Consider the following 23,652-nt stretch of genomic DNA (forward strand, 5'->3'; position numbering starts at 1 on the left):
TGGACTGTCGTTGAAGTAACACATTTTTTTGGGGCAATACGACGTGCATGACGCGAAAATTGTTTCGAGCCTTCAACTGAATGCAACCTCTTCAACAGATAGTTTCGTTAAATAAGGAATATAGTTTAAAGCGTACAAAGATGTCTGATGATACTGACATAACTGTTGGTACAACATGTTACACCCTCAAGTAATATAAACTGTTTCAAATATAACACAAAGAGGTCTTATTTTATGCTCAAAGCGGCACCGCAGTGTAGACTTGATAAAAGAATATTTTCGCAGTGCGAAGACCCTGTACTTTCTATTCAGCCATCAGTTGGTTTCTTTAGAGAAATTGAGGTAAAAACTCCCTTGGTTACAGCATCTTTCTTGGTTTATTCCACACCAACAAATACAAGAAAAATAGCGAAGCCTACCAACTAAATAAAACAGTGACAACGAGGATAATAACAACACATATATGAATGTCATACCAGATAATTTACTCGATATATAACGTATGTGCGCGCCGCTAGCAAAATGCACCGCTTGCAGGAGGCCAAAGAGTCTCGAGCCACACTCGGGCGATCTCGACGCGAAGTCACGTGACTCGTCCGCGCTTGCGCTCCCGCGCGTGGTCCACGTGAAGAAAGTTCTCCCTTTTCCGCAAACCTGGTGGCGCGCGCGGCCAGGCATTTCCTGCGCGGGCGACCACATTGGGACATGAATTTCCACAATGTAGGGCGCAGTAAACGCTACATGACGTGTACCTGGTGTTAAGCGCAAGGTGACGAATAACGTCGCAGAGAGTGATAGCCAGGTGGGGGAGGAAGCCACGAGGTCATCAGCGGCGAAGCGCGGAGGGGTGACAAAGCGGAGGGGTGACAAATAAGAGGCGGGACGGGCTCGATTGGCACAGCAAGTGATGCTGACGCGCCGAGATCTGTGATGGCCACTGAATAAATGGTGAAGTCGAAGTCGTTGGTAATTAACAGAGAACGGCGCCGGGCAGATGGCCTCAGGACTGGTTCACTGGTAAGCGTCAGTGAAAATGTTGCAGGTCGGGACCTTTACTGCCGCTCGTGGAGTAGTACGACGAGCCGTGGCCGGGAGCTGGGTGGATCGGCACAGGGATGTTTTGAGTAGCGGGCACAGGGGTCGCCAGTGCAATCGTATAGTCTGCGCTGCCTGTCATTGTTGTATAGACAGATGCCGGTGATGCATCATTTTGCTGGAGCACGTCAGAAGAAACCTGTGGTGACGTGTCTTGGGCTGGTCGCTTTACGGGAAGGATTTACTTGTGAAAGAAACCTATGGAAGCGGGTGGTAACGGGCAATGTAGTGCGCTAGCAAAGCGGAACGGCGGTCGTCGTAGGGCTGCGGGCTGGCGGATGGGGCGGCGAATGGGGACGACGTGTTTCACTGGTTGTGCCATGGCGTCGTTATGCTCAAGGACCTCGTCCAGCGGGGCGAACCTTCGTCCTTTAGCCGGTCCAACAGTAGAAATGGCGCTAACAGCCGCGAAAGGTTCATTGCTGTGGGCGGCTATGCGCACGGCGTCTTCCACCGGGCCGCAATTATTAGGACGACGCTAGGGCAGCCGACGTGGCGTGCCGTGAACCTCCCACTTACTCATGCGATTAATATTCTTAGCGTATTTTTGTTAAGGAAATGCACATATACGCCCATAGAAGACAGACCTAGACAGCTTCTACTCTGCGCATGACACGTCCGTTCTCATTATTTCATTTATTCCAAACTTAAAGGCCTTTAGGCATTACATAAGACGCCGTCATCACTAGTTCCATTTCCATCCAGGCTAAGCACGCTCTACCCCTCGGACTAAAATTAAGCCAAGGATAAAGAGGGTGGGAAGAGTACCTCTGCTGATACTCTGCCTGGACTCCTAGGGCATCCTCTATCCTGTGACAAGCTATTCACAGCGTTATCGTAGAATACCCCATCTGTTCGCAATAAATTGAGCAAGACCAGCAAGTCATTGTAATGCTACAGTCACTGCTTGGTGCTCTTGCTATACTCTTTACTTAGCTGCAGACGGCATCAGTTTGGTGCACCTTGTAAATAATTACAGCACGCCCTCCCTCCAGTTCATTTAATGGGCCCTTTCGTTCGCCGTTGTCACAAACTCAAATAATTTTGACATTCCGGTGGAATGTTAGAGGCTTCAGGCTGCGTATTTCATCCTTCTATCAGCACGTCCTCCCTACTATCTCCCATCGTCTCATCCTTCTATAAGTACGTTTTGATCCCAACTTCTGCACTTTCAATGGACTATCCGGTTACAAATACTTGTGGCAAACACAGCAATGTGGCCATTTGTATCCGCAATTGCATCACGTGGCTTCTCCTTGCGCTGCAGCCGTGTAGCGAGCACCTATGTCAAACCCGGAAGGCAACACGCGAACTGTTGCACATCCTGAAGTCGATGGACCTCAGTGATGAACGCTAGTCTCGATGTGCACCCCTGTATTAAGCGGCGAACCATTTATTTCCTGCCATTTACCCCATTTCGTTCTGGAACGCGTTTCCTCCAACACGACGCGCTTCAGGTTTACCTGCCTGACTTAATTTTATTTATATCTCTCTCACTCCCTTTGATAGTGAAAGTGCAAGATGTGTAACAAACCCATTCTGTGTGTTACACTGGTTCTGAGATTATTCCTGCTAAATACGACTGAGACGTGCAATTATACAAGCGCCCGAGGTGCAATAACGCCGTCGTCGCGCTGTCACACTGGCGGTGCATGCGCGGCTATAGCACGCGGAAGCTTAGAGGTTCTCCAGAGACGCGTAGTGAGTTGGGCTACAAAAATAACTAAGCGAAGTGAACCCACCGTCATAGCTACGCTCAATCGCCTGAGTGGTGAAGCAATGGAAGCGTTCAGCCTTCCGCCGCTGGCATCAGCACTGTGCACGCGCACACTGTAAGCACACTAGTGTTCCTGCTAAGCTCAGGCGTGTATCCTCTGGTCTTAGCATAAATTGTCAAGCTAACGTTATTCCATAATGATGTGAAGCATTCCTTGCCTAATTCCAAGCTGTTCCCAGTGGGTAGGTGAGTTCTTCTCCCACCTCATTAGGGGCCTGTTTAATAAAACTGAATGCATGGCCGACGCTGCCATAGAACGTCTGACTTCCAGCACAGCTGCACGGAGCTCTTCTCTCATGGAAAAGCCAGCTACCTTTTTGAACTCTTTGGCGCGTGCGTCCAGTATTAGGCTTCTTGCATTGTTCCCTCGTCACAGCTAAATCGGAGCCACACGCAGTGTTAGACGGACTGGCTTCGGAATCGGCCCGCATTCGCCAGTTGTTTTGTCGTAGCAGCTAACGCTATAGCATAAGCTTTGGCACATTGTCCTGTCTTCGTGAATATCACAGGTGGAACAGGTTTTAGCCTTTCTTCGCTCAATTGCAAATAATATCACCATTTTGCCAAAGACCACATTACATACGCATAGGCACGTACGAATACGTAGCACTAACTCACAAATGACGTTAAAATAAATGTTTACCTCGCTTACAGCCATCCAGTCGCTATGTAGAACCCAACAATCGCCATGCTGTAAAGTCGCGTCAAATGGCCAGAGCAGAACTCATGCCGTCCATGCCATACAGTCGTCGTCACCGTCGTCGTGGCCTTGCGCTGCTGTCGACGTACAAGATTTCTCGCTATACACAAATAAATTGGTTCAACTGGTGACGTTGGAAATAACCATAAGCGATGCTGGATTGCCAGCTGTCGCTAAAACACATCGTATAGCATCGATTTCCACACTGCGTGAAATCCCCACGCTTTCCTCATTTGGCACTGAATAGCGCCTACCGCTTCCCGTCGATTTCAGCTCATGCACCATCGAAGTGCAACGCCTGCAACACCACGGTCGGCATTCTGAGATGCCTGGTAGCTGCTTAGGCGTTGTTTCTGCTGCCGAGCAGGAGTTGCGTTGCGTCCTCCGTCGCTGCAAAATTCCTAACTCTTCTTTATTTAGAACAGAGTGCAACGAGAGTCCAATTCAAGGGCAACGATAAACGTTGCTATTGCTGTGAATACTTCCCCCTTTGAGCAAAGTCACCATTTCGTTTTAATTCCCTGGCTCATGCAGACGGAACGGCAGCGGCATGACGCAGAAGATGCAAGTTTTTCGTCAGCAGCTGATTGCAATGTCCCCTAAGCCGAGATCCCTGTTTCTATTCCAGGAAAATGTATATTTCAATTCTCTACACGCAAAAGAAGCCTTTTGTTGAAGTGATCGCTCATTTCTTAAGGTGTCGCAAAAATGACGCAAAAAGAGTATTTTCATCTGTTTCATTATTATTTTCATTTTTGTTGAATGACGTTAAAAAGTATTCCTCTTTGTACTGTTTCATACAATGTGCGATGAGCAATGACCATTGAGCTACGACTGCTTTTTTTCTATGTGAGGAAAATTTGCATTCTGTACACGCAAGTGAACGTGTTTGAAGAAGCAATTGTTAAATTTTTCAAGTGTTATTATTTTCATTATTGCGGAATGACGTACATTAAGTATTTCCAATTGCGCTCAGTTTTATTGCTATATCGGGCTCTTCTGCTCTGTTTAGTTAGAATTGTAACCTTATTTTCCCCCAAAACGAACACGTTTTGTTTACGATGATAATTATTGACAGTTCTCAGTATGAAGATAACTGATGTAACAAAAGAACCATGGTACTGTGGCACCACATCACCGCAAACACGAACTCCGTGGTAGCTTAGCGGCTGTGGTATTTATGCTGCTAAGCACGAGGTCGCCGGATCAAATCCAAGTCGTGGCGGCCGCATTTCATTGCGGGCGCAATGCAAAAACGCTCGTGTCCCGTACACTGGTCGTGCGTTAAATATTCCCAGGTGGTCGAAATTTCCGGACTCCCCCACTACCGCGTGCCTCATAATCATATCGTGCTTTTGGCACGTGAAACCCCAAAATTTAGTTTAACCACAAGCATCTGCCCATCTACATAAACGAACACAACTACTTATGACTACCTTTAATGACATAATTTTGCACACGCAACTACATTTGATCTCTAGGTAATGCGAAACCTTCATGACCCGTAGAGAATGGTTGCATCAATAACGTCAATGTTGTGCAGCGAATGGTTATGTACAGATTATATACTGTATGTTCTATATATATATATATATATATATATATATATATATATATATACATATATATTATAGTTACACATATATATATTATACATATATATATATATATATATATATTGAAAGACGGAATATGGCGAATGCGTTCGGCTTCCGTCATTCCAACGTTGGCGCGGCGGCATAGAGCCAGGACATCTTCGATGTACGATGTATATGACTCTTGCGGAAGTTGAACACGCGCAGCGAGCTTCTGTTTGGCGACTTCTGAACGGCCAGATGAAGACGCGAAAATTTGCCGCAAGCTGGTAGTAAACGCTGACCAGTCGGTGAAGTCAGTTTCGTGGTTAAAATACCACGCCTTCGCAACGTGGGTCAGATAGAACGCGACGGTAGTCAACTTCTGTCGATCGGTCCACCCATTGGCCGAACTCACGCGGTTGTAGTTGTCGAGCCAGTCGTCGACGTCTTCCCCGCGGAGACCCGCAAAGACTGGTGGATCACGATGAGGGGTGGTAATGGTGCACGATGTCAGTGCAGCCGATGTCGTAGGAGCAGGAGCGTCAGGGGTAGCGATAGTGCCGGCGGCCGACGCAGGGGTGGTCATAGCTGTGGGGGTGGCCGGGCGCAGGCGGCGACCGGAACGTAGCTCCAGGTAGGGCAGGAACGCAGGAGGACGTCGGGATCTTGACGCGCCTCCACCACTTTGAAAGACGGAAGACGACCAGAACAGGCAGCACTGGCAGACCCGTTTATTCCACCGGCACGGCCGAGGCTCAAACACGAAGAAAAAGAGAAACAGGGATGATGATGGCTATATACAAATGAGAACGATGAAGTACGTGAAATGTGCTTACAATATATATATATATATATATATATATATATATATTATAATTGAGACAGTGTTTGTAATGAAAAGATATAAGATTGGAAGCGAACTTTTTAAAAACCAGTGGCAGGTAACCAGTGGCCCCAATGGGTTGACCAAGTGTGCGTATCCAGTCGTCCCTGTGACACATTTCAATCGCCACTATTACTGAGATCGGCCGACGAGAGCGCTGAGATAGGCTGTACAATCACCGGGATCGGCCTATGTAAACACCACGATTCACCTCCCGCCTGCCCACACGCTAGCGAAAGAGTGACTTCCCTCAGAGAAGAATGCTTCTCATTAAAAGTTTGCATTTTTATTGTCTACTGCACTAAAGCCACATGCTTCAATGTCACGGCCCCAAACTCTCTTGTTTGCAGACATGAACGGACATGAGTACGGTCTGCAGTATCTTCAACGACGGCGTTGAAAATACTTGCAGAACTCTGCAGCAAAAACATTCTTTGAGAGAAGATAAATGGCGGCCATGTCGGTACCACCACCACCAGGGTCGGAAATGTGTTCACATTTAGCACATCACTGGCCTATATCACTGGCCCCAACTAATATGTACCAATATTTAAAACTGTGGAAATATCACGTTCCTGGACAGAACCAAGGTAATGTCGTCTCCCTAGATTCTAATGTCGTATGCTTAGATTCTTTTACATTCCGCCTAATGATATAATTAGCCTAAATAATTCATCAACTTCTCAGATATAATGACATGAAAAGGATCAATGAGAAAATCGTAGAGCAACATGTAAAACTCGCGATATAGCTTTCTGTTGCTCAATACGTGCTACATAAATGTGTTTTTCCGAGCATGAAAGAAGCTCGCGAATGCACGCAAGATATCCGCACCACTGACCGCTCAAGCCACTCTGGGAAAAACACTTTTATCTAGCCCATATTACGCCACAGAAAGCTACATCGGGAGTTTTTCATGTTGCTCTACAATTTTGCTTAAAAAACGCTAATATTTGAGAAATTCAATAATTAATTAGGACTAATGTAATTATGCGGATGCAAAAAGTAATCTAAGTAGCTCCGAGTGAGGGCAAACAACATTACATTGGTTCTATACAGCTACGTGGCATTTGCATATTTTTAAATATTGGTGCATAATAGTTGAGGACACCCTGGATATATAGTTTATCTTTCCTCTTGGCTGAACCTGAATATTTGATCGCCAGAGGTAAGCGGTGGAAAACGGCACCATAAACGATATGACAATATACTATATATGTAGTTTTTACATATTTTAGTTACTACTACCGCCACTATTTCTCGACAAGTCATTGGAGAAAATAGCATAATCTGCTCGATGAATGGGGCCTCGTTTTCTCATGTGACACGTTGACCACGCAGTTTATTGAATAATATTAATAATTCGATAGCACCATCAAACGAATACGTCTCTGCCTTCACTTATACCGCGAGATTCGTGCTCTCTACGCAGGTCACATCCATGCCCAGCGCTGGTCTGGAATAACGGAAATCACTATGCCATATCCAAATAAACCAGCCATCAATGTCACAAATGCCATGTTGGAAATGGTGTGTAAGATATTTTGAAATCAATTAGCCCGTAAATCGAAACATGAACGGTAGTATTATTTCCCACATATACTGGAAAGCCACACTCAGGGTTAAGGCATAGAATGCGCTTGCAAATTCTAATATGATATTGCAGTCTTTTTTTAACGGCTTGTAAGTACCGCTATCACAAAATGCACAGTACCTTTCGGTTTATGAAAGCCATTTCGTAGTGCATCTGACACTGCGAGAGGTAAGGAAGAGGGTAATTTAGGTATATGAGTCGAGTTGAAGATATATGCAAAATGTCTTTTAAATATCTAAAATTTATTAAAATTCCCTGTGGCACGTACCACAATTATAGTCTTCGCGGTGAATTTATTAAAGACAAGGGCATTACTCGAACAGTAAATTTAAATGCTTAAGCAGACAATCGACAAGCATTTACTAAATGTCATTTTAGCTAATGACTTTGAGCCCACCTTGCAATCTGCTAATTGTAACCGGTGAGTTTTCAAGGCGTCTCCACTCGGAATGAATTTTCAACATGCCAGCAGTTTCTAGATATTCGTTCTCACAGTGTGCGCTGAAATACGTAGGCGTTACGGATATTTTTATGCTTCACTGCATCAAACGCTGCTTTGTTAAAAACTGAAGTGGAACGCCATTTCATTTTTATCGGAAGTTTGACGCAGTCGAGGACGGCAAAAAACTAGGTAGGGTGATGAAGTTCGGAAATTTTCAGGCGAAAGTTGGAATCAGCTAGCTCAAGACAGGGGTCCACTTTAAGTCCCCTGCAGGACGAAGGTCTGCAGTGGACCTAAATATAGGCTGGCGATGATGATGTCAAAACTGGCTTCATCCTCAAAATTCGTTCCAACTGGATGTGCCTTCAGACAACTTCCCGGTTTGTATTCGTAAACTTGGATGTCTGTAATATTGTAAATATTGAACACCTAATTAGTGAATTTGTGTTAATCGGATGGATAATTGTTTTGATTTCTTGTGCCAATAATGCTCGACTCTTGTGCGTAAACCAGCTGAAGATAATGAAACTGTTTCATCTGCCACATTCATTTCTCAAAAACCAACTAGAATATTAAAAGAATCATTTATGTTATTTGATACACATATTGTTTTGAAGATGTGTTGCCATGTAAACTGAGAAGCTTTAGTTAAAAAATACAGGAAACATTACTGTAACCGGCCACCATAGAAATCTCAGCAATAAAACAAAGGAACCCACACGTCACCAGCTGTACGAAGGATAATGAAGTGCTTGTTGCAATATCTAAGCTCAGTGATTCACTATCGCACATTGTTTTAAAGGAATGTAAGCATGGTGAGACTGACCAAACAATACATTGCTTTGCCGAAATTGCTGTAGGCTGCCTGCAACGAAACATGCTTATTTATTAACTGAAAAAATGTGCAGCCACGTTATCCTGCAGTTTTTCGGACAAAAAACCGGAGTGTCCTGTGCGACAGCCATGGTTCTCTTACAGAAGAATTACTTGAAATAGTTACAACTTGCATCAGTATTTCTCCCTGTCTTGTTATGCCGTTCGAGCCCGCCGTGTTTGCTCAGTGGCTACGGTGTTGGGCTGCTGAGGACGAGGTCGCGGGATCGAATCCTGGCCACGGCGGCCGCATTTCGATGGGGGCGAAATGCGAAAACACCCGTGTACTTGGATTTAGGTGCACGTTAAAGAACCCCAGGTGGTCCAAATTTCCGGAGTCCCCCACTACGGCGTGCCTCACAATCAGATTGTGGTTTTGGCACGTAAAACCCCATAATTGTTTAGTTATGCCGTTCGAACGGAACAAGTATTTGACATCCTCGAATATCATTTTCCGAATGACATTCGAATCGAGTAGTAAAGACTATTCAAATTGTATTGAAGTTTTAGAATATCCACACACTCTTACTTATTTTACCATAAATAGAACTATGCAGATCCAGCGCACATTTTGGAATCTATGTGAAGCGATGCTTTTGCGAAGCGGACAATGAAAGGAGACGGTTTCGCTCGTGCGATAACAGCAGCGAGAGCGCGGCGCCAAGAAACTTCCGGTCACGGGCCTTATCAGTCTACTGCGCCGGAACACAAAGCGTGTTTTTCAGTTGTTTCGCATTGCGTAAATTCTGTTTTTATGTTTTGAGATGAAACGCATGCGCACTACTCCTCAATATTGATACATGTATATTGCGTGTTTCTTGTGGACGATGCGCGGCGGGTGGCACCGACGACGACGACTAACTGCTTCTGGCTCTCGAGCTGGCGACTGAACTAACCAGCGCTGCAGTTATCCGTTGTAAATACACTTTGTAAATAATATCCAGTTCCTATAATCCATCGTTCGCGTAACATTTTGGTGGAGCGTGTCGTTCCCCGTCCTCGCCACGGAGCTCCGCTGCGGCCGCACCATCCTGCTTTCCGCCATGGGTCCCGGTGACGACACCTTGTCTGCTTCTACTCCTGCGACCCCGACTACAACGTACGTCACGGTAACCAATCCCCGCGATCCTGGCATATTATCCGGCCAAGATAATGTTGACGTTGAGGACTGGCTCAGCCTGTATGAGCGTGTTAGCCGAAACAACCAGTGGGACCCTACCATTATGGTATCGAGTGTCCTATTCTACTCCACGGACCTCCACGGACGACGTGTTCAACTTGTTGATCGTCGACAATGTTTCCACCATCGACGTCATTGTCAAGGAATGCCACCGCTTTGATCTCACCAAAGGCCGCCGCGTCATTCAACCGTTCTACCGACTCCCTAACGGTTCTACAGTTCTACCGGCTCCCTAACACGGCTGCGACGTTGTCTTGCGTCGACCTTACCACTTCACCACCCTTACTTGAGAAAGTCACACGTATCGTTCGCCGCGAGCTCGAGGCTACAAGTTCTGCCCCGTTCCATCTACGCCCCTTTGACCCCACCATTGACCAACCGTCCCCAGCGATCTCTCTTATTCAGGTGGTTGTGCGGCAAGACTTTGCTAACCTGCTGCCTGCTCCGTCTCCCGACCTGACGCCTGACCGGTGCCGACAGATGCGCCTCGCAGCGATCTGTATTCCTCTCCCAGATACCCCAACCCCACAGAGTGGAGAACTCTGGATGACAAGCCCATGTGCTTCCTTAGCCACCGCATTGGCCACGTAACTCGCCACTGCCGCAACACCTGGACGTCGCCGTATTCGAGCTACATTTCCCTGTCCCCTCGCCCATATGCCGACCCTCGCCGCTACTCGCCTCACCGTATGCCTCCTACATCTGACGTATCCGTCGGTGACAGTCGTCCCGCTCGCTCGCAGTCACCTCAGCACCGTCGGTCCCTGTCACCCCAGCTACGCCCCTATTCGTCGCCGACCAATTATGGACCCTCCCGGACGGCAAACTAGACCACGCAGCTCCTGGGGGCAGTGCTGCATTAGTTTCTTGTGTCGAAATCCTTCATTGACGCTCCCAACGAACCAGAACTTACTTGATGTTCACGTCGTTGGTGTCCCTTTGACGGCGTTAATAAATACTGGAGCCCAGGTGTAAATAATGAGTTGTAACCTCCGTCGTCGACTGAGGAAGGTTCTCATGCCTGCTACTCATGCCGTACGCGCCGCCGATGGCAGCACTGTTGCCGTTACTGGAATGTTTACTTCCCGTATAAGTATCACCGACCGCCACGTTCCAGTTCTTTTTACAGTGCTGACCAATTGTCCCCATGACCTACTCCTCGGACTAGACTTTCTCACGGCGCATTCAGCTTTGACCGACTGTTATACCAGTACACTTTGCCTCGAACTTCCTCTACTCGCGCATATTCGTGCCGAACTGCCGAACAACTTTAGTACGACCGCCTTCGTCCGCCTGCCGCCTAAAGCTTTGACGTTCGTCGATTTGCAATCTTTTCCTGTGCCCTATGGTGATTACGTCGCCCACACCTGTTCCTGATGTCATTTTGACGAACAATATCACTGTGCCCCACTCCGTCGTCACCGTCGCCGATAAGCGCACATGCCTCCCCGTGGTCTCGGCGGATCATCAGCGGGCATTAGCGGAGCAAGCGCTTCTCTTTACTCGATCTTATTGCTGGCCTAAAATAAAGTTTCTTCCTCCTCCTCCTCCTCCTCCCCGTGGTCAATTTCGGCCTGACAAAGGAAGTTCTACCCCAAGGCATATCGGGTGCAGCACTGCGTGCTATCGGAGATGACCATGTCACGACGTTTTGCGTAGACGTCTGCTCCGATTCTTCACCATGTCCACAGGATGTTATTTGCCCTGACGCAACATTTCGTCCCATGATTGCTGCGGACCTATTGCCTGAACAAGCAGCAGCTCTGTGTCGCCTTTTGGCTTCCTACCCTGACATCTTCGACCTCAACAATCGACAATTGGGCCAGACTTTAATTGTTAAGCACCACATAAATACTTTTGATGCCAGTCCTGTTCATCGCCGGCCATATCGAGTTTCTGCTTCAGAGCGTAAGGTTATTCAAGATGAAGTGAACAGGATGCTTGCCAAAGGCATTGTTGAACCCTCCTCGAGCCATTGGGCGTCCCCCGTTGTGCTTGTTAAAAAGATGGCACGTGGTGTTTCTGCGTAGATTCTCGTCATCTAAAACGAATTACCAAGAAAGACGTCTACCCCTTGCCGCGCATTGACGACGCTCTCGATTGTCTCCACGGTGCCAACTACTTTTCATCAATAGACCTTCGGTCTGGTTATTGCCAAATTTCTCTGGATGAAAAGGACCAAGAGAAGACCGCGTTCGTCACCGCTGATGGTCTATATCAGTTCAAGGTTTCGTCATTCGGTCTATGCAACGCCCCAGCAACGTTCGACCGTATGATGGACTCTTTGCATCAAGGGCTCAAATGGTCAACATGCATCTGCTTCCTAGACGACCTTCTCGTATTTTCGCCTATACAGGGTGTTCTTTTCTTAGCTGCACCAAATTTTTAAAATTAGAAAAATGTAAATTTTGGTCACGTTATGTTTACCATTCGAGTGTACGTATGGGCGGCCTCTGGATACAGAGCAATTTCCGCACATTCGTGCGTAATTAGCAAAGTTACGCTAATTAACTTTCTAATTATGAACAATAGGTGGCTATAGCAAATGAGTACTTTGGGGCCCGTCCTCGACACTACCTAGCCCAACGATCAAATTTTGAATAGCGGAGTTCATGTGGGAGCTACGCAAACAATTAGTTCCCCTTGGCAGGCAGCTTCAAACTGAAACTGGCCGCAAAAAGAGCGTCTGTGTCGTCGATGTCGCCGCCCCTCAGCCTTTCGTCACGTCTCCGACGTCACCGCTGGTCCGGCCCAACGAGCAGTTTGCGTTATCTCCTTGCTGTTTGCGGCGTTTCAATGCCAGCGGGCCGCCAAATTTACTTCGTCATTCCGTCGGGCGCCACGTTGCGCTGTAGCGCGAACCCCGCTCCTTGGGCTTTTAGATACTGCAGGCACGGCGTCATATTACGTCATATCAGTCTGTAGCGTCGACGGCGAACTCCGCAGATAGCAAGGCGATAACGCAAGCTGCTCGCGGGCCGGACCGGCGCCTACCTCGGAGACGTGACGAAAGGCAGGGGGCCGGCGATATCGACTACAACGACGCTCCTTTTGCGGCCAGTTTCGGTTTCAAGGAGCCTGCCAGGGGGAATTAATTGGTCGCTTAGCTCTCACACGAACTCCGCTATTGAAAATTTGATCGTTGGGATAGGTAGTGTCGAGGACGGGCTCCAAAGTACTCATTTGCTGTAGTCACCTATTGTTGATAATTAGAAAGTTAATTAGCGTAACTTTGCTAATTACGCACGTAAGTGCGGAAATTGCTCTGTATCTAGAGGCCGCCAATCGGTGCACTCGAATGGTAAAGATAACGTGAACAAGATATATATTTTTCTAATTTAAAAATTTGGTGCAGCTAAAAAAAACACCCTGTATTTGAGACACACCTTGAGCGCTTATTAGCTGTTCTTGTAGTCTTCTGTGAGGCTGGGCTCCAACTAAATTCATCCAAGTGTCACTTTGGTCGTCGGCAGATTACAGCGCTGGGCTACCTCGTCCATGCTTCCGGTATTCAGCCAGACCCGGAAAAAATTCGTGCTGTCACGTCTTTTCCTGTACCTCAGTCTGTCAAAGACGTCCGAAGTTTTGTCGCACTCTGCTCCTACTTCCGACGGTTCGTTAAAAAGTTCGCAGCGACTGCCCGACCACGTTCTGATCTTCTGAATAAGGACGTGTTGTTTACGTGGGGTCCTGCTCAAACTGCCACGTTTGCCCACCTGACCAACATTCTCACCCCGCTACCTATACTGGCCAACTTTGACCCGTCCTCTCCTACAGAGGTCCGTACCGATGCCAGTGGTCACGATATCGGAGCCGTCTTAGCCCAACGCCAACGGGGTCAAGATCCTGATATCGCCTACGCTAGCAGCCTCCTCACAGCAGAGGAGCGCAACTATTAAATTACAGATCGCGAATGCCTGGCTCTCGTCTGGGTAGTTTCCAAATTCCACCCGTACTTGTTTGGTACCCACTTATTTGTAATCACGGACCACCACGCGCTCTCCTGTCTTTCCTCACTCAAGGATGCTACCAGGTGGCTTGATCGCCGGACTATGCCGCTACAAGGATATCCCTATACAGCAGTATGCAAGTCGGGCCGCCTACATCAGGACGCAGCCTGTTTATCACGCTATCCAGTGTAAGAACCACCGGCCGGCACTGACACCGATGCCGACGCTTGCCTTTTCTCCGTTGCTCCGCTGTTACACCTAACCTACGAGCCACGCCGTGATGCCACCTTACGCGCCATCAATGATCGCTTGGATTCTTCGCCTTCTGATTGGTCCCTTCACTTCTTTCTTCTCCGGGATGCTGTGTTATACCGCCACATGACGTATGCCCCGACGGTCCTGCTCTACTCCTCGTCATTCCTATAAGCACCTCCGTTCAGCTGTTCTCCACCAGCTTCATGACTTACAAACGACAGGTCACCTTGGCGTCTCTCGCACCTACGACTGGATTCACCGACGCTTCCTTTAGCCAGGCCTTACCTGCTCCGTCCGGAAATACGCTGCGGCGTGTGAGAAATGCCAGCATCAAAAAACACTATCGACGCTCCCTGCCGGGTGCCTTCAACCGCTCCACATTCCTTCGGAGCCGTTCTTTCGCGTTGGCTTGGACTTACTTGGCCCTTTCCCTCTATCACCGTCTGGCAACAAGTGGGTCGCTGTGGCGACAGATTACGTCACGCACTACGCAATCACCAGAGCGCTTCCAACAAGCTGTGCCACAGATATCGCAGCATGGAGCTCCACATCAATTGTTCACTGACCGTGGTCGGATATACCTTTGTAAAGTAATCGCCGACATCCTGCATTCCTGCTGAACCAAGCACAAGCTGACTACGTGTTACCGTCCACAGACTAATGGTCTCACGGAGCGTCTGAATCGAATCCTAACAGACATGCTTGCAAGGTATGTCTCGTCCGACCATACTGACTGAGACCTTACCCTACCCTATGCCACTTTTGCATAAAATTCTTCGCGTCACGACACTGCCGCTTATTCCCCGCTGTTTCTGTTGTTCTGCTGTGAACCCACGTTGCCATTGGACAGATCCCTTCCATCCACCGCAGCAGAGACCAGCGAATGTGCACTGGACGCCATCACCAAGGCAGCCCAAGCACGCGAAATTGCCCGCGCTCGCCTTCTGACCTTCCAAGAGAACAAACGGCGTTTGTATGATCGTCAACACAGAGACGACCACTTCTCGCCTGGATCTCTCGTATTCCTGTGGTCCCCGACTCATCACATTGGTCTGTCAGAAAGACTCCTGTCTCGTTACACAGGTCCATATCGAGTGCTGCGTGCCATGACTCCAGTTACTTACGAAATCGCCCCAGTTAGTACCAGTGCCTCAACCGCTCCGAATTTCACTGACGTTGTGCATGTCGCACGCCTCAAACCATATTACTCTCCTGTTGCCACCGATATTTAGACGCACCGGGACGGTGCTTCTGCCGCCGGAGATAATGATGCATGCATATTGCGTGTTTCATGGGGACGATGCGTGTGGGTGCACCAACGAAGACGGCGAACTGCTTCTGGCTCTCGAGCTGTGGGCTGAACTAGCCAGCCCTGCAGTTATCCTTTGTAAATGTACGTTGTAAATAGTATCCAGTTCCTAATGCGTCGTTCGCGTAACCATACAAAAACGTTTCCGTATAACTTGCGGCAATCTTGACGTGTAAAATTGTCGTTATGTACTGAGGAAAGGTATTGAAAATCTGCGGGCTTAGATTTCAATGAACTCCTGCTACTCGACATCGCCGCCAATGCCTTTCTGGCTCGCTACATTTAGCGGGCTACGTCAGTGAGCAAAACCGGAATCCATCCAGGGCCTATGTTTGCAAACAGCAAAAGGGTAAGCTGGTGCGTAGGCATCTATACGTGTGCTACGAATGACAACTCTTATATTGGATCGCATTTCTTAGTTCCTTCTAATTTTTTTAAATGTGCCACCAGCTACTATGCCAATCATATGTATAGTATGGTATCAGCAGCATATAGTATGGAAATCATCATAATCATAGACTCGCGCCGATTATCTGAAAGAGCTGGTTTCCATTTTCGCGATAGAAATATACGTCAAATTTGGGCCTAATGTTTACAGTATCGGGCTGCAGACCTCGGAGGCGGAGGCTCGAACGCGGCATCAGGCACGTAATTCAAGTCGCGTAGTTCAAGGCACGTAATTCGAGCAACTCGGCAAGAGGCAGCAGCAGAACCACCCTGGAAGCAGCTACAGTCAGGAAAATCCGGGAAGATTCGCAAATAAAGATTCCCCTTAAAACGGATAAAGTAATGAGAAGCAGCAATACATTACGCCATCTGCTATGTGTAGCGAATGCACGGCGGTTATTGTTGTAGGTTTATAGACTGCCCCAATTTACTCTATACAACTATGTCACGCTCCCTGTTTCCCAAGTATGCAAAACGAATTCTTTCGTCTGCAGAACATGACTGTGCACGGCATATTTGCGTATGCGGAGGAGTTTTTTACCTCCATGGGCCTTCCTGCAATGCCAAAGACATTTTGGAGGCGATCAATGCTAAAAAAGCCGCTAGACCGGAAAGTTGTTTGCCACCCTTCTGCTTGGGACTTTTACATCAACAATGACGTAAGGTGTGTTTCTGGAAACAACGCTTTTGATTTGACTCTATTTTGAATATATATATATATATATATATATATATATATATATATACATGTGTGTGTGTGGTTTTAGCGTGTTTGACCTAATAAATCATATGTTATAAAAACTTGTCCAAGATAAGTAGGGCAGACATCACTTATTCGTAATTCCCTAACGAAACAGAATAATGTATTCAGGAAAACCACAAACACACACATATATATGTATTCATGTACGTATCCATATACAGGGTGTTTCATTTGAACGTACACAAAATCTTCCAGTATATCACCCATGACATTTAGCTCAAGTCTACTTATTGGACTAGCACACCCGAAGAGGCATACTTTACTGACTCTAGAAATCCGTACATGTAATTGACTAATTATCAAATTTCAGAAGCTAACTTTCCAGCTGGTTACTTTACCGCATGTATTGCAATACACGGAATAAAGTCATACCGCATATTCACTTGGAACACATTTTGAAACTTGCACCAGTTTTCAGAAAAGTGCAGTCAAACTTAAAGTAATAATTCTCTGCTGTACCTCTCACTTTTTTAACAAAACGCCTTGTTATGCGTTTTGATGCATTTCGTCGCAGACTTTGAGAACGCATACCGGGAAATTGGTTTCATCCTCATAGTTTGTTCCAAGCAGATGTTACTTCAAAAGTCGTCGGCTAGAATTGGTCAACTACAACAAGTGGGGCAGAGTAAACAGTTTGACAATTAGTTAGCAAAATTTACCTAATTCTTCAAGTAGTATATTAATTTTTGTTTTTTCGAACAAGGTCTATCTCAGATAATAATCCAGCTGAAGCAGTAGAGTTGTGCTACATATGATGGCTGGTAAAAAAAATTGTTAGCGATAAAATCACGCGCACCCGAGAGTACGTATTTGGTAATCAAGAAACACCAGACGTAATTACGGTCGAACCGCTGGCTGTCTGTGACGCACCGCACGAAGCCCTCGAAGAACCTTCAGGTACGTCTGAAATTACTATATATACCGACAGCTAGGCGGCGGTGCGTGTGTTCCGAGCCCCCCACACTGACCCCATCGCAAGGAAGATAGCAGAGGCAAGCAGGAGGCTGCACACGGTACACGCAGTCAAAACTCGGGTATGGTAAGTTCCCGGCCACTGCTGAGTACCAGGGATTGAAGCGGATCACGCCGCTGCGAGCGCGATACTAACCTTAAACCGCCACAGCGACGTAGCAACTTTTTTGCCCCTGCAAAATAATGGGAATGAAGCTCCATTGTTCCTATAGAACAACGACAGAGGCGACGATAGCTCCATGAACGCCTATAACAACATACGCCGAAGGAAGATCCACTGCCTGCAGGCTTGTCTCGTGCGTGTCAGGTACTCGTGCACAAGGCCCGCACCGGTACTGCTCTGACACCGGATGTACTTGCGCGCTGGCGTGCACACAAGGAAACAAGACGCCTTGCGGGCAACACTACGGAAGAGCTACCACCAATACCGACAAGTTGCCCAGCGTGTAAAATGGCAGCTGCGCCAACCATCAGGCACTCGCTGTCGGAGTGCCCAAAGTATGCCGCCCTCCGACGAAAGCGCCGGAGGCAAGTGGCCAGCTTCGAGGAGTGTATTCGGCCCTCGGCGGAGGCCGACAGTGTACCTGCGAGCGCTGTTCGCCTTTGCTGCGGAATCGGGAATTCTCCACATGGTGTAACCATGCGGGGAGGCATTCCTCGGTGGCTGGCCGTGTCCTCATCTCCCAATTCCCCAGCTCCATTTCCCTTAATAGGCCGATGAGCCATCCCTTTCTAAATAAAGCTTTGCCGTACCATTCTTCTTCTATGTTTCTAACCTCGCCGCACGCACCACGAGGAACGAGGCACATGCGCATGCATGTGCACCTGAGTGCGCCATAACTAAAAGGCGGCCGATTAAGATGAGGATGGCCGCTAGAATTCTGCTAAAATGAGGAGCGTGTCTTTATGCATATCTTTAACCTATTATTAACATCTCGGATGCCGGTCTTTAGGTCTTTCATTTAGAGCAGTTGCCTCACTTATTCGGGTAAAAGATAATTAGTCTATATTTTTATAACTCCTCCAGTTATCGCATATACTCAATAATTGTGTACCAATTTGAGAAAAACAGCGAGGAAATTGCCTAATTATGGAATCATGAATATTTTTAAGGTATTTGAAACGCGTCTTCTGAACGCGCAGTTAAAAAGATCGGCCATGTTTACTAATACAACTAGTACAACACTTAAACAAGCGTTCTGTCCTATTCTTGAAGTAAATTCTAACATATAGCTGCAGTTGTCGAAATGCCATGATTTTGTTATTCGAACGAAGGCGCCTAAGCCCGTAAAACGTCAGCCAAGCCATTTCTTCACAGAAACGTGTCTTGTACTACGTGGACGTGTTCAGGAATTTTATTGAACGTTACAGATGAACCATTTGTGTTAACCATTTCGTTTTCTTCAATAAACTTTTTTTTCGAACGTCGCAGGTGTTAATCTTCGAGCCACTTGCTTATGACAACGCAATAGTGAAACAGATATCTGCATGTAAACCGCTGTATCATAGTTCACGTTTCGTCTAAGTGTAAAAGTAAATTACGATGTCGAACAAATTGGCATTAACCTCATCGCATTTCTTTGTTGAGATCCCGTGAGTTATAATGTGGCAACGCACTTTATCACCTCAGTAATGGTAACTTTCTGCGCTATGTATATAAGCACGAGTGTTTTTGCTGCTGTTATCTACCTGTATGATTTCTTAGCCGCAGCATAATCTAATGTGAATTATCTCCTTAGGATCAAGCAATGTACACAAGTAAACATGGATGATTTCCTCACGGCGCATCACGAAATGGGTCACGTGGAGTATTACCTGAAGTACGCCAAGCAGCACATCGTCTTCAGAAAAGGAGCCAACTTTGGTAATGTCAGGTTAACTGTGTAGTAGAGCAACCTTCGCGACTGCGCGGCTCGGTTGCCTTGCGCGTGCTGATTTCTGCAGCGTAAACACATCGGGGAGCTGGGATTCAAGCAGAAGTTTCAACACGAGTTTTAAACACGAAACATCGCACTTTATGAGTAACTTTACCTCATGAGCAAGTGCGTGGAAAGGGAGAAATCATCTTGGTCGGTGTCCACGACACTGATTTTGATGAGGTTTTCAGCATTTAAAAGGCAAAAAATAAAAGTACGTCCAATAACTAGAGAAAGCAAAGCTTTATTTCAGGACACCAGTGTTTTTATATATTCAAATATGCCAGCTTAAAAATATATAAAGCATCAAGTTTACAACTGTTTATCTCAGCAGTAAAATACAACACCACAATTATTAAGTGTATCCTATAAACATCGTAAGCTGACAGAATTTCTTTTTCTAGAACTACACCAAATATATCCATTACGTTGTTTAGGAATCTTGCAAAATCGTATTTAACATTGTACGTCACGTGAGCTGTAATCTGGCGTAGCGCATTTTCCGCCTTGGATGTTCTAATATTTGCAGTTTAGACAAGCCAAATCCATGCTTTCGGCACAGATTTATCTATTTGTAAACCTCGTGCTGAGTTGCCAATCTTTTGGAAGTTATGTGCAATATTTGAAGCCACAAAAATACATTCTACTTTCTGCATACAGTATAACTAAGTTGTTTCGTTTAGGTGCTGGAAATTTTATTGATATCGGTCCCGTGCTTCTTTTTACGAGCATATTTGCATTTCACGCATATTTATATGGCGACAGCGGTGTTCGTCCCCAGATAGCCTCCATAAAACTACCGAGCGCGGTTCTCTAGCGACTGCACAGAAGGGCAGTCCAGCTATGGGCACGTAATACGAGATAACATAACCGGTGAGGCTGTCTATTAGCAAAATTCTCAGAAGAATAACGGAGTAAGTCCTTCGCAAGGTACCTTAGCGAATTCTCTCCGTAAGTAGATAGGCCACGTCAGAGGAAAACCACAAATTCTCGAAGCACACCTTAAGTAGACGATCGCACTTGACAGTGCAGAGATTTCTTGACCACTCGACGCCATAGATCGTGAGCTGGTATAATCGCAAGCCTTCCTTCGAAGCATGCAAAGAATGTTTAATTACTTCTGTGTTTTCAGTCCGACAACCAATATTTTAAAAAAGGACGGTGGTTTTATGAAACGGTGATTTTCTGTATATACGAAAGTACATTATCGCAATAGCATGCAGGAGTAACAGCTCGGAGCGATAGCAGGAGCTTTATAAGGTTCTCTGTGGTGGCTGCTGCTGAGAGAAAACGAAATACCTACAAAGTAGGAAAGAGGAGTCACACTTTATTTTCAAAGCAACCATATCACGACAGTCTCCATGAAGATGTGGAGTAAGTAGATGTGTTGAAATAAATAAATTTTCGAATCGAATCTAGTGTGAATATCTAAGAAACATGCGCCACTGAATATCGAATCAAATACTGATGATTTTCTTATTTAAAAAAGTGAGATATGAAGATTGGGATCGAGTCTGTCCGGCAACGTAGAGCTTGCTTACGTTATTTCTTACCTGCATGTAATGTCGTTCACTACAGCATGTTACGTCGTGTAAGCAGCTTTTAGATGATAAAGTGCCCTCCGTACGCGCTACACCATGACAGTGATGGTGACGAAACAAGAAAACACCACGTAGTGTGCGGTGTTATTTGAAGGAAATTACAGCAGCACACATTGCTGTATTGCGATGCAAACATTGTGATACTGCCCGAATAGTAAATCGCTTTACCTAAATCGAAACTAAACACATCAAAGTATTCACGTGGGAACAACGACGTAATCATAAAACAAGTTCCTAACACCTTATCTCTTCGAAAAAGCAGATGCAAGCCAATGGCGAGGTTGTAAATATTAGCGAACGTGCCTGGTCAAGGGCAAAGAGTCTTTACGAACGAAAACCTCTGTGAATTCGGCGCCAGCTTCACTGGCTGCCTAGAATTACACATTCAAAATGCAAAGTTGGATAATTAAGTTGAATTATTAAGCGCGTTCATTCAGGAACTGGTACCTCGGCGTAAGAACATCGAAGGTACTGCCGGAGAATCAATCTTCACATTTTCCTCTTGCACAGGTTTTAGTTCCCCGAAGCTCCAACAAGTATTGCTATCTGTTATATTCGTACACAACAAATATTAGACAATTTATACAGTGATTCCTCTAAGCGAAGTCCTTCCGACTCGTACTCAACCTTCAGAATATTCGCACACTTCTTGTAATAAGCCATGCAATTGTTCACGTGGCCCCAAATACTATGACACGGCATTCATTTTTCTTTTTCAATTAGGGTTCCATGAGGCTATTGGAGACACAATTTCTCTATCTGTGGCAACACCAAAGCACTTGAAAGCAGTCGGCCTTCTCAGGCACAGGTGGGAGGATTACGGTAAGAAAATAAAATAATTTTTATGGTATACATGGAATTACTGCTAATAAATTGAGAGTACTGTATATCGCAACATAGCGCTATGTGGTGCGCTGGCTTGCATTACAAACAAAACTGTGAATACCGACATCAACGCTATAGGCAAAGTTTGAGCTGTTGTATATTTCTTTCGTTGTGCTAATTCGCAGAAACCGACATCAACTACTTGTTCAGCGTTGCTGTAGACAAGGTGGCTCTTATGCCATCAGCATACGCCTACGATCTGTGGAGGTGGAACGTGTTTAAGGGCGTTTATGCGCCTCACCAGTATAACACCGCCTGGTGGACGCTACTGTAAGTATGTAAGCCTTCGGGCCCTTCGCTCATCACTCGATATAATGTTGTCCTATTTCTTACCCTTGTTTCTATAGGTCACTAGAGGTGAACTTATGCTGATAACATTTAGTTCGAGTTGAGACAGCTCAGCCACAGATCGCACTATGCGCAGAAAGTGCAGCTCAGGCAGACGTTGTTTCTGAATGTGCGTATATCTACGAAATAGTCCTATAACTAGGCAACAATAGAAACTCGCAGATAGCCGTTCTCAGGTAGTTAAACTTACATTGGCTGACTCACTTGTGCTTGAGCCTATAGTAAAAAAAATTAGAGTGCAAGAAACAACAAAGCACTATAGCGTGTCATGTATCTTGTTTCAGGCCTTAATCAAATGAGGTGTTACCGATACTGCAGTCAACTCTGTATTGTTAACTGGTCTAGGAGTCATTCATAACGTATTCATTCGTATTGTTAACTGGTCTAGGAGCATAAGTAATTCATAAACAATAGCTTCATGCACAAATTATATATATTGAATTATTGCAAACTCTTGAATTGAGAAATATACAGCCTATTGAGAAATCTCCGACTTATTTCTTTTATGGAAGACAGCTCTTGTGGTTTATATATATATATATATATATATATATATATATATGTTTCGTGCGTTTGAAAGAAAGCGCGCGATATTTAAAAAGTGTTTGAAGAACACGCGGGTGCGAGTACATGACGCAGCACGCAAGGCTACTGCATCTGGGCAGGAGGAAGAGCGCCCCAGCAGCTACCAGGTATCTCACAATAAACGCCGCCGGGATTAGGAGCACCACCAGCGGCGTTGCAGGCGTCTCCCCTCGGTGGTACATGAGATGAGACCGACGGCAAACCGTCGGCGTCAGTCAGCGGCAAAGTCAAATACTAGATAGCGTTATTCGTCGTTTACTTCTCATTCCGCTCAAAGCAGTGCGTGTGCACAGCAGGTCACCCGCCATGGTGGCGTAGTGGTTTCGGCGTTGCGTTGCTAAGCCCGAGGTCGCGGGACCAAGCCTCGGCCACGGCGGCCCCATTTCGAGGGGGAATTAGATTCAAAAACCCACGCGTGTTCCGTGCATGAGCCGCACGTCAATGAGCCAAAATTGATCAGGAGTCCTCCACTACGGCGTGCTTCATAATCATGAGGTGGT

General features: G+C 46.3%; 1 pseudogene; it reads left to right on the forward strand.

The window, feature by feature from the left end:
• Positions 1-23,652, forward strand: part of LOC119454339 (angiotensin-converting enzyme-like) — a 45,590-nt pseudogene that overhangs the window by 17,846 nt on the left and 4,092 nt on the right.

This window comes from Dermacentor silvarum, chromosome 5, assembly GCF_013339745.2.
Source record: "Dermacentor silvarum isolate Dsil-2018 chromosome 5, BIME_Dsil_1.4, whole genome shotgun sequence".
NCBI lineage: Eukaryota > Metazoa > Arthropoda > Arachnida > Ixodida > Ixodidae > Dermacentor > Dermacentor silvarum.